We start from the raw sequence: 14,263 nt of genomic DNA, 5'->3' as shown, positions 1-14,263 counted from the left end.
CTTGTATCTCTTCCCAAATACCATGAAGTCCTCCAGACACTGCATTTCTTATTAAGCTGGACATATATGTCTAACTGAAAAGGTGATCAACTAAAAAGTCAAGGTATAGATCAGGGAACCAGGCCCCCTAGCAGCTCCCAAACTTGTTGGTATCTTCACACTGGAAAACAAGCCATTTGATCCCTTTCAGCTAACGAAAAAAATGCATTAAACTTTGTAACCAAGAACATTTATGATCCATCTGACCCCAAATTTCAAAACCCATTGAAAATGGCATTTAAATTTCGCAATGCCCTGAGATCCTGCCAACACCAGTGGGGAATATAGCTAAGAGATTGTGTTACATCTTTGACCTGAGCTTTCTTTTTCTTTTAAATATGGCCTTGATAAATGATTTCCCATTTACCTTTTTCCTTTCTCTATTGTCTGTAACCTTGAAACTTGATTTGCTATCCACCAAGCAGCACCGATTTGCAATTTCACTAGATGGGATTGGGGAGGGAGACTTACAGCCTCAGAACAACCCTGGTTTCCCCATCACGGGCCACAGTGAGTAGAGCTGCTTCTGAATGCTTGCTCTGAATCCAGCCTTGCTGAGTGCTACTCAAGGTAAAGGTGCTGTGGGTGGTGTCCTCAGTTCCTAATCTGGTGCATTATCCCAGTGTACTTTGGGCAGCAAATTTCTGATGTAAAAAGGTAGTGTTGAACTGCAGAGCTGTGGTCTTAATATTTACACAAAGTCACAAAGTTTGATCTCAAAGTTGCCAAACCTCTCTGTGCCTCAGTTTCCCCATACATGCAAAGGTATAATAACCCTCACTATCAGTAGGATGTTTCAGCAGCAAATAACAGAAAATTCAAATCAAATTGGCCTCAACAATAACAACATTTACTGACTCCCAGAACCAGAACTGCAGTGGTAGGGTATGGCTTCCTCTCCTATCATCTCCTGCCCGCATCCTGTTTAGTTCTCACGACAACTAAATCCTTAGGATGATAGGGAAGAGGAAGCAGCAATCTGCAAACTGACATGGTTGCTAGGGTTTTAAGGATTTTATTTAAGGTAACATCCTAACAGATTTTTGAACTACCAAGGTTCTAGCCCTTAATGATGAGATTTAGTGCCCTGAAAGTCACCGGCATATACTTGGGATGCCAGGTATTTCATAGCTAGCATAAGACCATAGGGCCACCCTTGCTTCCCTTGACATTCTAGAATGTGTCCACACCAGGCACAGGAGCCGGAATGGCTGTGCCTTCTGTGAGGTCACCAATATCATCAGATGATGCTCCTTTTAGGGTATGCAGGTAGTCAGTGAATAGCCAGAGCTGAAGAGGCACCATGAGGCTGAAATGTCACCATGGGCTCCCTTAAAGGGAAGGATACAGAGTCCAGCCAATGCTCACTCCTGTTGGGGGTCTTCTTCCAGAAGCCTAAAGCAGTGGTTCTCAAACTTAAGCACTGGCTTTGTTTGAGAGCTTCTCAAGATACAGATTGCAGGGCCACACCTCAGGAGTCTCTGATCCAGCAGTTCTGGAGAAGGCCCTGATCATTTCCATTGCTGACAAGTTTCCAGATGATGCTGATGCTCCTGGTCCAGGGACCAGAGTTTGAGAAGCACTGACCGAGGGGATGAATGATGGAGAACGCTTTGCAGCAGATACCAACGGCTGCGACCTGGGCTCAGTTGGCTTTCCTCTTACTCTGGCTTAGTTTATTTATTCTCAACGTGCTCCCCCTCATCATTGAAGTATCCTGGATCATTCATTTATGGAGGGAACCACATTTTTACCTTATAGGCTGGAGCTGTCTGTGGGAGAGTAATGGGGTTTTATAATTTATCAACTATGAGGAGCTCAAGATTTCATCCTCATGGCTGTTTAGAATGCTTGAGAGAACACAGAAGCTCCCAGAGGTGTGGCCCTTTTTGCACTGGTCCCCAACACTGGAAGCAAAAGGAAGTCCCAAGTGGAAACCCTATGCAGTGCTGAGTCTACTGTGGCTCTGAGAACTTTTAACTAATGGGCACTTGTAAATGTAACAGCATTTCCTACTGGTGTGAATGCCTTGGGTAAAATGCTCATTAAACTGTCAGCCAGCAGAAAGGTGTTGCTCCTGGAAAGCGGGTCACAGCATCCAGGAGTGGAAAGTAGGCCTCCCCCCAGTCACCTACCACCAACCCCAGACTCAAATCCTCCTTTCAAAGCCCTTCAGAGGATGTTACAACTCTCCTTCACCTCCACCAGGAAATTATTCTTTTTCTCCAATCAAAAAATATATATTTATTTTTTAATCTATTTCCTTTTGTTGGAGAAGATGTTGTCTGTGAAAATTGAGAATGGCTGGCCACTGTCCATGGTAGGACAGTCTTTCATGTACTTAGAACCCCTTATAAAATAATTTCTGAGTCTTTATCTTTCTTATTTTTGTTTCATCATTTTAAAAATTACCCTTTAGTATTACTCACATAACATTTACACAGTAAAAAGAAATTACATATCATAAAATAGTATATAACAATTCTTTCCTAGAATTAACCTCCAATTTAGTTGCATATGTACCTTTCAAAGATTTTCCAAACATTTATTTGTACACACATACACACACACATACACACTTTTTTTAACTTGATGACGTATCTTGGAGTTTCTTCAAATTAGCACATATACTTCTTTATAAGGATATACTATAAATTATTTAATCACTTCTCTGTTTATGGTTTTTTGACTACTTCCAGTTTTGTACGTTGGACAGTGTTGTAGATATATCTTTCATTATTTTGGCAACTACAAGATTTCCCAGAAGTAAAGTTGCCAGGCCAAAGTTTGTGTATATATTATTTTCTTTTGAGACAAAGTCTCGCTCTGCCACCCAGGCTGGAATGCAGTGGCATAATCTCAGCTTGCTGCAACCTCTGCCTCCTGGGTTCGAGTGATTCTCCTGCCTCAGCCTCCCAAGTAGCTGGGATTACAAGTGTGTGCCACCATACCCAGCTAATTTTTTAATATTTTTGGTAGAGATGGGGTTTCACTGTGTTAGCCAGGATGGTCTCGAACTCCTGACCTCAGGTGATGCCTGCTTCAGCCTCCCAAAGTGCTGGGATTAAAGATGTGAGCCATCGTGCCGGGCCCAGGTTTGCTTATTTTTAATTTTGACAGATTGCATTCTGGAGGTTGTACCAATTCTCAGTCCTGTCAAAAATGTTCAAGAGTACCAGTGACTCCCTATATATGCTCACCTGTATAGTATGTTGACAAGCTTTCAAATTTTTGCCTCATTGGCAAAAATAATGTTACTTCACACATAATTCCTAGCTTATCTTCTTATGAGTGTCATTGAGCACCTTTTCATATGTGTAAGTCGCATTTGTGTTTCTTTGAAGTTTGTTTATATCCTTTGACCCATTTTTCTATTGGTTTTTGAACTTTTTTGTAGGTTATTTTTACATATCAGAAATTAGCCTTTGTCTATCACACATGTATATTCTGTTGTAAGAATTTTAAATATTTTTCCCCGTTTTATTGTTTCTCTTAATTCCATTTAAAGTGTTTTATGCCATGGAGCTGTTTTTTATTTTTATATAGTTAAATATAATCATGCTTTTTCTTAGGGACTTGTGAGTTTTATGTCAAAGCACTTCCCCAATCGAAGATTATTACAAATGAAAAAGAATAGTCCTCACTTTCTTCTAGTACTTTTGTGGTTTATAGTCTTGTTGCTTTCTAACGTTTAGTTTGTGTAAGGAGAGAGGTACTGATACAGCTTTATTTTGCTTCCCAATGGCCGTCGCTTGTCTCCACACTGCTTACTGATGGCCATTTACTCTTTCCTGATATACAGTGTCATTGTTGTAAACGAAATTCTCATTTGAAGTTGAGTGTACTATTTGTGGAATCTGTGCTCATTCCATTGATTAGTCTATTCATTTGCCAAAATCTCATTCTAAGAAATAGAGCAAACTTATCATGCATTTTAGCATTTGGTAGGACAAGTATCCATTACTCTTCTTTCTCAGAGTTTTCTAGACACACTAGCATGTTTACTTCTGTATAGAAAATTGAAAATCTGTCTGGAATTGAAAGTTGGTATTTCTATTGAGACTGCGTTAAATAGATCTATTTAGATTGGTTTAAGAAGAATTGACTTTTTATGATTATTAAGTCTTTCTATCCAATAACAAGGTTAGCATTTCCATTTGTTCAGGGTTTTCCTGGTGCCCCTTAGTGGCATCTGAAAGTTTCTTCATGCAGAACTTCTACATTTCTTGTTAAGTTCATTCCTGGATATTTTTCAGTTTCTTATTATAAATGAGTATTTTTTTCACTTTGTTTTCTAACTTGTATATATTTTGCATCTTATTTTTATACCCATCAGTTTTCTGAATTCTTTTACCTGCTATAGTAATTTTTCAATTGATTATCTTTTTGTACTCTCTGCAAATAGTAATTTCGCCCACCCTCTTCCCATGCTTCCACTTATTTCTTTCACCTGTTCTATTGTAATGGCTACTACATCTAGAATACTGTCAAATAATAGCAGGAAGAGTGGACATCTGGGTCTTGCTCCTGACATGAATTAGGAAGGCTTCTAGGGCTTCCCCATTCTGTATGATTCAGGCTTTGGTGAATGATCTTGTTTTATTGAGTTAATATGTTATGAAAGCATCCTCATAATATTTATTAAAGTTGGATAAAAATTGTGCAATGAATGTTAGATAATTAAATGACTTTTCAGCATCCAGAGAAGTTATTATCATTTTTCTCTTTTGATCTATTAGTATGGTAAACTATAGTTATAGCTTTTTCCAATATTGGAAATAGCTAGTATTTATTCTGTGTTTACTTCATGCCAGGCCTGATTCTAAGCACTTTACATGTGTTAATTCACGGAATCCTCTCCATATACTATAATTAACCCCACCAGAAAAATTAGAAAACTAAAAACTAAAGCACAGAGAAGTTAAATAATTATGTGTACAGGGTCCTGTATCTGGTGAGTACCAGTCTGGGATCTAAATACAGGCCATTTGGCTCCTGAATCTACACTCTCACCAGCTACTCTCAGCAGCAGTCTTTGAAATTCTGATAAGAGGTAGCATTCTCTTAAAGTGTACTGGATTCTGTCTGCTAACAGTTTTTTTTTGCCTTGATATTAATAGATAACTTTGGACTGTAGTTTTTCTATGTGTATATTATCATCGTCAAGTTTTGGAATTATTATCTCCTTAGCTTCAAAAACTAATTTGAAAGTTTTTCTTCTTTTACTGTGGCCTGGAACAATTTAAGTAGTCCTGGAAAGATCTTTTCTTTAAGACATTCTTGGCACCTATGAAAGTGTCTTATTCTGGTGCTTTTGAGAGAATTCGATTTTTGATAATATATGCTATTTTTTTCTCTAATCATTGCTTATTTAGATTTTTCTGTAAATTCTATGATTGGTTTTTGTAGTTTGTTTTTCTAGAAAACCAACCATCCAGGTTTTCAGCTTTATTTTAGTAGAGCTGAGTATCTCAAAATTATTTTGTTTTGTATACATACAAAACAGTTCCCTATGTACTATTTTGATTTTGTATTAGCCTACATTCATATTTTTTTCTTAATTATTTTAGCCAGCAGTCTTTCTGTTCTGTTTTCGGAGAAGTAGCTCACGGATTTGTTTGTGAGTTTTCTGTTTTATTTTCACATTTTGCTTTTTGTTGTTACTTCCCCTACCCATTTCTAATTTTGTGTGTGTTGTTTCATCTTCTTACTTGACTAGGTTGGCAATGTTTCGTTCTCTATTTTATTGTTTTCTTTATTTATCCCAAGTACCATCTTTTGGATCTATTTTTAGTTCCATCTAAAAAAATGAATCCCTTTGCCATATTTAGTTATATTTATTATTATTTTTGTAACTTGCCAGATTGACTGCTTATATTAATTATTTTCCTTCTTTTCTGTTGTGCAGCACTAGTTGGTATAACAATGAGGTGAGAGGCAGTATCCCAAAGATTGTGATACGTGATTCTTGCATTATCAATATTTTCTAGAGATTGCATTTTAAATTTTGTTTTAATTTCTTCTATAGACCAAGAGTTAAAGCGAGAATTTCTCAGTTTCCAGGTGGCTAAGATTTTTTTTTTTTGTTTCTTATAAATCTGGTTATTTTGATCAGTATTTCAAGGAAAATTAGATAATAGGCATATTCTTTATATCCAGGGTTTAGAGGTATAGATATGTACAGATAGATATACACACGTGTGTGTGTACACACTCCACCCTATTAACGGTGGGATTTAAATTGTCATTAGCTTTCTTTTTTGTCTACCTGATCTGTTATGGCCTGAAAAAGTGACTTAAATTTTCTCACCACAATTGCCTTTTTGTCTGTTTCTCTTTGTCTTTATTGCAGTTTTTCTATTATGCATTTTGAAGTAATGCTATTTGCTGCATGAAAATTCACCAAATTGTATGTTGACCGTTATAAATTGTCCATCTTTGTTTTGTATAGTATGTTTTTGAATTTAATATCATGATCCTTGTGATTTTTTTGCTTGCACCTAATTTCCATGTCTTTGCTTTACCTTTTACTAGCAACCTTTCCAAGTAATTTTATTATAGATGTATTTCTTGAATGTGTAATGTGGCTGATTTATATTTGAAAATCAATCTGAAAGTATTTTCTATTAAAAAGGAGAGTTTCCCATTTACACGTACTGCTTAACTATTTTTTTAACTTAAGTTCTATCATCTTACAACTTATTTTACTCTTCCTTTTTTTTTTTTTTTATCATTTGCTCTATTGCTTAGGTTTTATTGCTTGAAGCTCTGACTAAATGTATCTATTTTCTACTAGTTTTTAAGACTGACATTTTGGTTTTTATTCTAATGATACCCCAGTAACTTTTTTTTTTTGAGACAGAGTCTCACTTTGTCACCCAGGCTGGAGTGCAGTGGTGCCATCTCAGCTCACTGCAACCTCCACCTCCCGGGTTCAAGCAATTCTCCTGCCTCAGCCCCCCAAGTAGTTGAGATTACAGGCGCCTGCCACCATGTGTGGCTAATTTTTGTATTTTTAGTAGAGATGGGGTTTTACTATGTTGGCCAGGATGGTCTCAAACTCCTGACCACAAGTGATCTGCTTGCCTTGGCCTCCCAGAATGCTAGGATTACGCATGTAACCCACTGCGCCTGGCCCCCAGTAATTTTTAATATGTTGAAAACTTCCTTTGTCAACTTCAAGCAATGTTTTTCGACACTCTGCTATGAAAAATGAGGTAAATTAGCAAGACTCCCTGTTGCCCTCCGCACCTTCCTGCCTTATTATCCCTCTCAGCTCTGTTTGTACTCCGTTATTACCATTAGTCCAGTTCTTCATGGCACTTATCACACTGTTTCCTGATGCTACTCATTCATTTGTTTACTTGTTTATTAACTCCCCTTCTGGACTATAAAATACTTGAGGCCAAGGGCTTTATATACTTTTGTGTGATCAGAAAGAAGTGACACAATTACAGGATAAGAGAAAGGTTATAAGGGACCTTTAAGATGATCTCACCCAAACTCTCACTTCAAGTGACGAAATTGACCCCTGGTGGGCAGAGACACTGGCCCTTCATCACAGAGCTAGTGAATGACATCACACAGCTAATGAATTTCAATCACTTCACCCAAGCTTGTTCCAGAACTCCAGGCTCCCTCGAACACATCTTAACCACAAGGGAGGCTTCACATTTATGTAGAATTAATGTGGATAATATTTTTTAGCAATTTCATAGCAATTTCAACTGCTGTCACTCAGCATCTTTTAAATGACATATTTGAAAATAGCTCCATTATAATGTACAATTTAAAAAATCATTGTTTCATATATTCATAATAATCTTGTAACTCTTTTTTTCTGAGACAGAGTCTTGTTCTGTCACCCAGGCTGGAGTGCAGTGGTGTGATCTCGGCTCACTGCAACCTCTACCTCCCGAGTTCAAGCAATATGCCTGCCTCAGCCTCCCAAGTAGCTGAGACTACAGGCACGCACCACTACACCCAGCTAATTTTTGTATTTTTAGTATAAAGGCGGTTTCACCATATTAGTCAGGCTGGTCTTGAACTCCTGACCTCGTGATCCGCCTGCCTTGGCCTCCCAAAGTGCTAGGATTACAGGCATGAGCCACCTTGCCCAGCCATAATCTTGTAACTCTTTATAGATATATTCTGAATATAATCTTTGGAGATTTCTTGGTGGAGGAAGCCTGAGAGGAAGAATACCCATTGTAAGTGGGGAACCAAGATTCCAATAAGTGACATACTCAGAGTCACTTAGAATGGCAAAAATTGATTCCAGAAAAGACTCTCTGTTTCCTGGCAACCAGCTCAGTACTCCCTGAAGGGCACTTGGAAGGAAAGTTCAATCAATGGAAGGGTCAAATGTTTTCTTTTTCAAACGGCCATTTTGCATGTAATGGCTGCTTCATGCAGACATGTGGGCTGTTCTCTTGTTTCTAAGATCTGGGGTGCTTCTGTGCAAATGCATGTGCTGTGGGTAAGAAATTACTTCAACTGAGTTTATTGGCATTTCTTAGCACATATGAGTTCAAAGAAAATTATTACAGGTAAGAGCGCTGTCCATTAAAACACCACTGTATAGATTAAATAGTGATATATTTGGTCAGAGAGACATCCAAGAAAAGCTCAGGACAGATCTTGCCAATTCCAAAGACTAGGCTTTCCAAAGGGTCTGTAAATCTTTCTCCCAACCCGAAAGCCACCTGCTTGGCCCTGATTATTTTTTCAATCTGACTGAATTCCTGCTAGTGGGAATGTATGGAGTATAGAAAGGTTGCTGGAGTCAGACTGAACCCTTGGTTAGAACCTGAGCTTCTGCATGCTTTTGAGAAAGGCTTTATCATGGCAAAGCCTTCATTCCTTTAGCTGTGGACAGAGTATAATGACATTATTTTAGAAGGTTGTTGTGCCGTTTCAATAGGATTATGTGCTGGTATCTGCTGCTTGGTATATTTAAGTCTTCACCTGATCACAACACATTACTATCTGTCAATGATTGACAGGGACCAAATTGAAAACAGTACTGACCAATGCTGTATCATCATTTGTGCTTAATCAGAGACTTACGTCAGTTTCTCTGCCAGCTTTCAAAATTCTATATTAAGTGTAATAACTCCTTAGGACTTAGAAACATGGACTTCCAGTTAACAGAAGAAAATGTGGAGTCATCAAAAAATAAGGTAATGAACCTAAAGTTACATGAGTCACTGGCCAGCTCTGTGGATGAGCAGCTCTCACAAAGCGGCACTGTGGCACCCTGGGGGGCCACCTATGTGTGATGGGGGACGGGTGCCACAGATCCCTGAAACTGTGGTCTCTGGAGGGCTCTCTCTGTTTCTGACTGATAGGAGACACTTTCTTAAATTTCAGTTGTCACACTGCAGACATTTCTTCCCTGTTAGTAATCATTAGTGTTTTGTGTGCTAGAAATCATGAGTCAGAGGGAACAGGACAGTCTTTTGTAAGATAGGCCATTGAGGAGTAACCCCAAATAGAAACAGTGAGTTGCAATTTCTCCTTTAACAAAAATGTTACTGAGCACTTGCTGGGCTAGGCGAGTGAGCGCTGGCTGATGGCAGGGACACCATCAGCGAATCAGACCCAACCTGCTCAGTGGGAGAGCTGCGAATAACTAGAAAAGACTGTGTGGTGTTCACCTTGGCCAAGTTAACCTGGACCTCGTTTCCTAAAGTCTAAAAAAAGGGGACCTGGACCAGGTGATTCCCCAAGGTCCATTTGGTCCATTTTACTTCTTTGATTCATGTTTATATGAAACTTCACCCTCAGTTTCTAAAAAAAGAAAGGATAGAGAAATATAATAAGTAACATTTTAAATGATTTTACAACATCTTAATTTCCTCTGTAAAAAGATTTAAACTGAACTGGTAATGATGACTTCATCTAAGCAGCCAATTTTAGCTCAACATTTAGGAATCGCCATGGAATCGTCCCAAGAGCCTCGGCTGTTCTTTTTTTTCCCCCTTCTGCTCTTTCTGGCCTGCTGCTGCTCAAAGTTTTCCATGTTGATTCTTTTCCCCTGTCTCCCTACCTGCTGGTTCCTCCACATCGTTTACTGCTTGTGTTAATTCACTTTTATTTGACCCTTAGCGTCATGCATCAAATTCTCACATGTCCACTAGCATATCATTGTTTCAGTAGGGGCTCTGCAGCTTCAATCCACCTCTGGCCAAAATTCCTCTCACTGTTGCTGCTGTTTCTTCCTCCTTCCTCATCTGGCTACCTAGAAATGGGTGATATTAGCATTGAAAGGTCTATTCCTGTCCACTCCTATTTTTCTCCCCTAAAATTTCCGCTTTTGAAACTGAACAAAGTGATACTGCAATAAACACGCCTGCGCTAAGAAAACTGGGACTTTCCTTTAAAACAAAATGGAGTTTCAAATCATAATGAATTTGAATTTTTCTTTTGAAAACATATTGCATCCAATTAAGCTGTATTGCAAGCTAGGCTCACAGTCTATGATTTATGTTGTTATAATTAGCAGATGAAATAAAGATTATAAAACACACTGAACAGGGAAATGCAACTTGGGAATATGTTAGAAGTGTTAATTCTGAACATTGCCGTGTTTGTTTCCATCAGCCTGTTTCTAATTAGAAGCACAAGCACAAACTACAGCTAAAGGATAGGATAAAAAATGGAGGCTATTTTAGGCCAGGTGGAGTGGCTCATGCCTGTAATACCAGCATTTTGGGAGACCAAGGCAGAAGGATCACTTGAGGCCAGCAGTTTAAGACCAGCTTGAATAATACAATGAGACCCCACCTCTACAAAAATAAAAAATTAGAAAAAAAGCTGGGTGTGGTAGCTTGTGCCCATAATCCCAGCTACTTGGGAAGCTGAGGCAGGAAGATTGTTTGAGCCCAGGAAGTCAAGGTTGCAGTGAACCATGATCACACCTCTGTACTCCAGCCTAGATGACAGCAAGACCCTGTGTCTAAAAAGACCCAATTTAAGGTAAATACCGATCTTCTCAGGTTTGCCTAAGTCACTCAGTATATTTCAGTCATTATTTTGTTTATTGTCCATCCTTCCCTCCCTCTAGAATGTAAGCTCCATAAGGGTAAGGAATTGTGTTGTTTTTGTTTAGTGCTGTATCTTTAGGGTATAGAATAATGCCTAGCATATAGCAGGTGCTCTCTCTATATTTGAGTAAATGAAAGAATAGAGGAATAGTCATATTTGCAGGGTGAAATTCTAGTATTATAAAAGGAAATTGCTATACTGCAGGCTAAGTATGGTAAATGGAACACATGTGTTTATCTGTTTCCTCCAGAAATGCCTCTAAAATAATATAAAACACATAAACTCACTAAGACTAAAATAACAAGAGAGAAGACAGCAGCAGACAAGAGATTTCAACAAAGTTTTGATGGCTGCAACCTAGGCCCAGCAGGGAGAAGCTAATTAGAAACGAGCTATTTGTGCCAGGGTTCCCTAGAAAGGCTCAGGATTCGGAGGCATCTTGGGCCCCTCATGCACCCTTCTCAGGAAGCTGCTGGAGGATGTACTTCACCAAAACTGGGAATAAGTCAAGAAAGAAAAAGACCTAGGATTGGGGAAACAGGGATCCAACACAGGAGAGAGCTAAAGGACATTTCCAGGATGAGAGTAAAGGGAAGTCAGCCTGACAGGGTAACAGGCCTAGGGAGCAACCAGTCCAGATGGTAGCAGGGAACAAAAGACTCCAAGGTTGATGTCTCAAAGAAAGGAAAATATGATCTTTCAGGAAGTATTTCTCTAGTTGCTAAAGAAGTAGAAGCAGCAGCAGCTGATAGACAACCTAGTGTACTTGAACATACTCAGAGGAGATTTTACAGTTCTGTCAGGATTGAAGGTCCCATTATACAAATGAGGAAACAAAGCAATTATAATCTCCAGGGAAAGCAAACAGCTATACAACAAAAGGAAATGGAATTACATTCTACCACGAAGGCTTAACTGTGATTAATAGTTACTTACTCGACATAACACTATATATACTGGGTTTTCAAGGGGAGGGCAAGTGTTTGCTGTGTGGGGGGAGGAGACAGTATAAGAAAAAAAAACCAGTATCTTCCATAACTGAGAATCAATAGATGCTATCAAAAACTGAAAAATCCCTGTAATCCCAGCACTTTGGGAGGCCAAGGTGGGCAGATCACCTGCGGTCAGGAGTTCAAGACTAGCCTGGCCAACATGGTGAAACTCTTGTCTCTACTAAAAATACAAAAATTAGCTGGGTGTGGTGGCACATGTCTGTAATCCCAGCTACGCAGGAGGCTGAGGCAACAGAATCACTTGAACCCAGGAGGTGGAAGTTGCAGTGAGCTGAGATCACGCCACTGCACTCCAGCCTGTGTGACAGAGCAAGACTCAATCTCAAAAACATAGAATAAAACTGAAAAATAAAAAAAAATAGCAGTAGAAACGTAGTAGTCAAAACTATAAAGGTAAAAACTCAAAGAAATGGCTAAAATTTGAAAGTGCTGGCCTTTGGAAAGCTTTCAAAGCTATGTGTACATGTGTTATATTTTTATATAAGTAAGAATAAAATTACAAGAGGACATTATGCTTTCATTATTTACTTCAAGAGAAGGATCTTGAAGTCAGATGTGTTCATCTTTTAATCTCCATAACATAGAAGATAGTTGATAAATTATGAATGAATGAGTGAATGGAGAGCTGTCATGAACTTATTGAGAGTTCATGATGTTTCGCTGGCAGCTGGTGGAATGGTAAGAAGTTCTGCATCAGAAAATGATTTAAGGAAGCTCAGAAAAGATCTGCAATTGTGTACCCCACTACAATGGAGCCCTGTGGTTTCTGCTCAGTTTAACCTATTACACAGTGTAAGGCTGGCAAAAATTGCTCATTTCCATAAAGCTGACTTTGCAGATTTAAAAAGTCCTGAATGGGAAATAAATATGCTGCTCTTAATAAATGTCTAGTTAAGGTATAGTTAATATAGTTAAATGTGAAAATGTATAAATGATATATTTTAATAGCACCCAGAGCACATTTCAGGACTGAGATAAATGCAAACTTAAAAAAATTTTTAACATCCTCTAAACACATTGCCTTATCATAGTAAATGATAAATTACTAAAGAAAAATGTTATTCTGCAATGTTTTGAAGATTAAGTAGCGTATGAGTGAAATTAACATTGTGTGTAAGTGAAGCTGTGACTATATCATGTCAGGTTGGTAATAAAATTGCAAAGGAGCGAGAATTAGAGTTTTATGCCACAGAAATGGAAGTAGTTTTCATTTTAATTGTTTTTCTTTAAATGGATTGTTTCTGTAATATACTATATTCTTTCCAGTTCACAGATGTTCAGGAGGGATAAAAGAGTTATAAAATATTCTAATGTGAGCTTTTAAAATAGCTTTTTTGGAAGAGGAAAAGAGCAGTCTAAAGAATTCAGAATTTTTAGAGTTCAATAAAGTATTCATATTGCAAATTTAGTAATTTGCATTTTGTGATATGGAAAAACAAATGGCCTTTTAACATTGACACCACTGCTGGCCTGTTAGTCACATAAATTCATTTTGTTCATGATTTTATTAAAGTCAGAGATCTCTACAGTTCACTTTCTTTCTTCCTCGCCACCTCTCTTGCTAGCAGCAGTTCTTTATCCTCGGCCTTAGGAAAGTCCACCTTTTCTCTAGCATCTAAATGTGGCTCTGGACTTTGCCTGAGCTGACCTGGATGAATGAATTTGTTGTGCTAATATCAGAGGCTCCCAGCTATTCCTCTACCACTGGCCAGAATCCTTCCCCCTCTGCCCTTCCAGCAGGCCCACCCAGGGGCTCCTCAGCGGCCCCATGATGGCCCAGAGCCAGGGTGCCGTGCTCCTTACACTTGCTGCACTTACTATTTCTTGTCTCCTTCTCCCTGTCTTCATATTTTTCCATGATTCTAAAGCTACGTTTTTCTTTTGTGCTGTATGTAAAGGCTCCTGTGTATCTCGGGGCTCTGATCTTCTGGTACCATCATAGCTGCTTTTCCTTGCTGGGCACTTGCTCAGAGCCTAAGATACATCCTGAGAAATGGGCACTACCGTGGAAACCAACATTGGGATCAAAATGCCACTTTATTTACTTGTTTATTCAACAACAATGGCAACCGCTGTTTACCGAGTGCCCATTATGCATGAGGTGCTGGGCTGGTTTTATAATGCCGAGCAGGAGATACATGCACTCTGCTCTTAGGCAGCTT

At 38.7% G+C, this 14,263-nt stretch overlaps 1 pseudogene; it reads right to left on the bottom strand.

Annotated features, from left to right (window-relative positions):
* Positions 1-13,959, bottom strand: part of LOC105713899 (heterogeneous nuclear ribonucleoprotein A1-like) — a 58,821-nt pseudogene extending 44,862 nt beyond the window's left edge.
* Positions 13,960-14,263: the final 304 nt, after the last annotated feature.

The sequence above is a fragment of the Aotus nancymaae genome, unplaced genomic scaffold (assembly GCF_030222135.1).
Source record: "Aotus nancymaae isolate 86718 unplaced genomic scaffold, 86718_ANA_hifiasm-v0.15.2.pri h1tg000025l, whole genome shotgun sequence".
Lineage (NCBI taxonomy): Eukaryota > Metazoa > Chordata > Mammalia > Primates > Aotidae > Aotus > Aotus nancymaae.
This window is presented reverse-complemented; position numbering and strand designations above follow the sequence as displayed.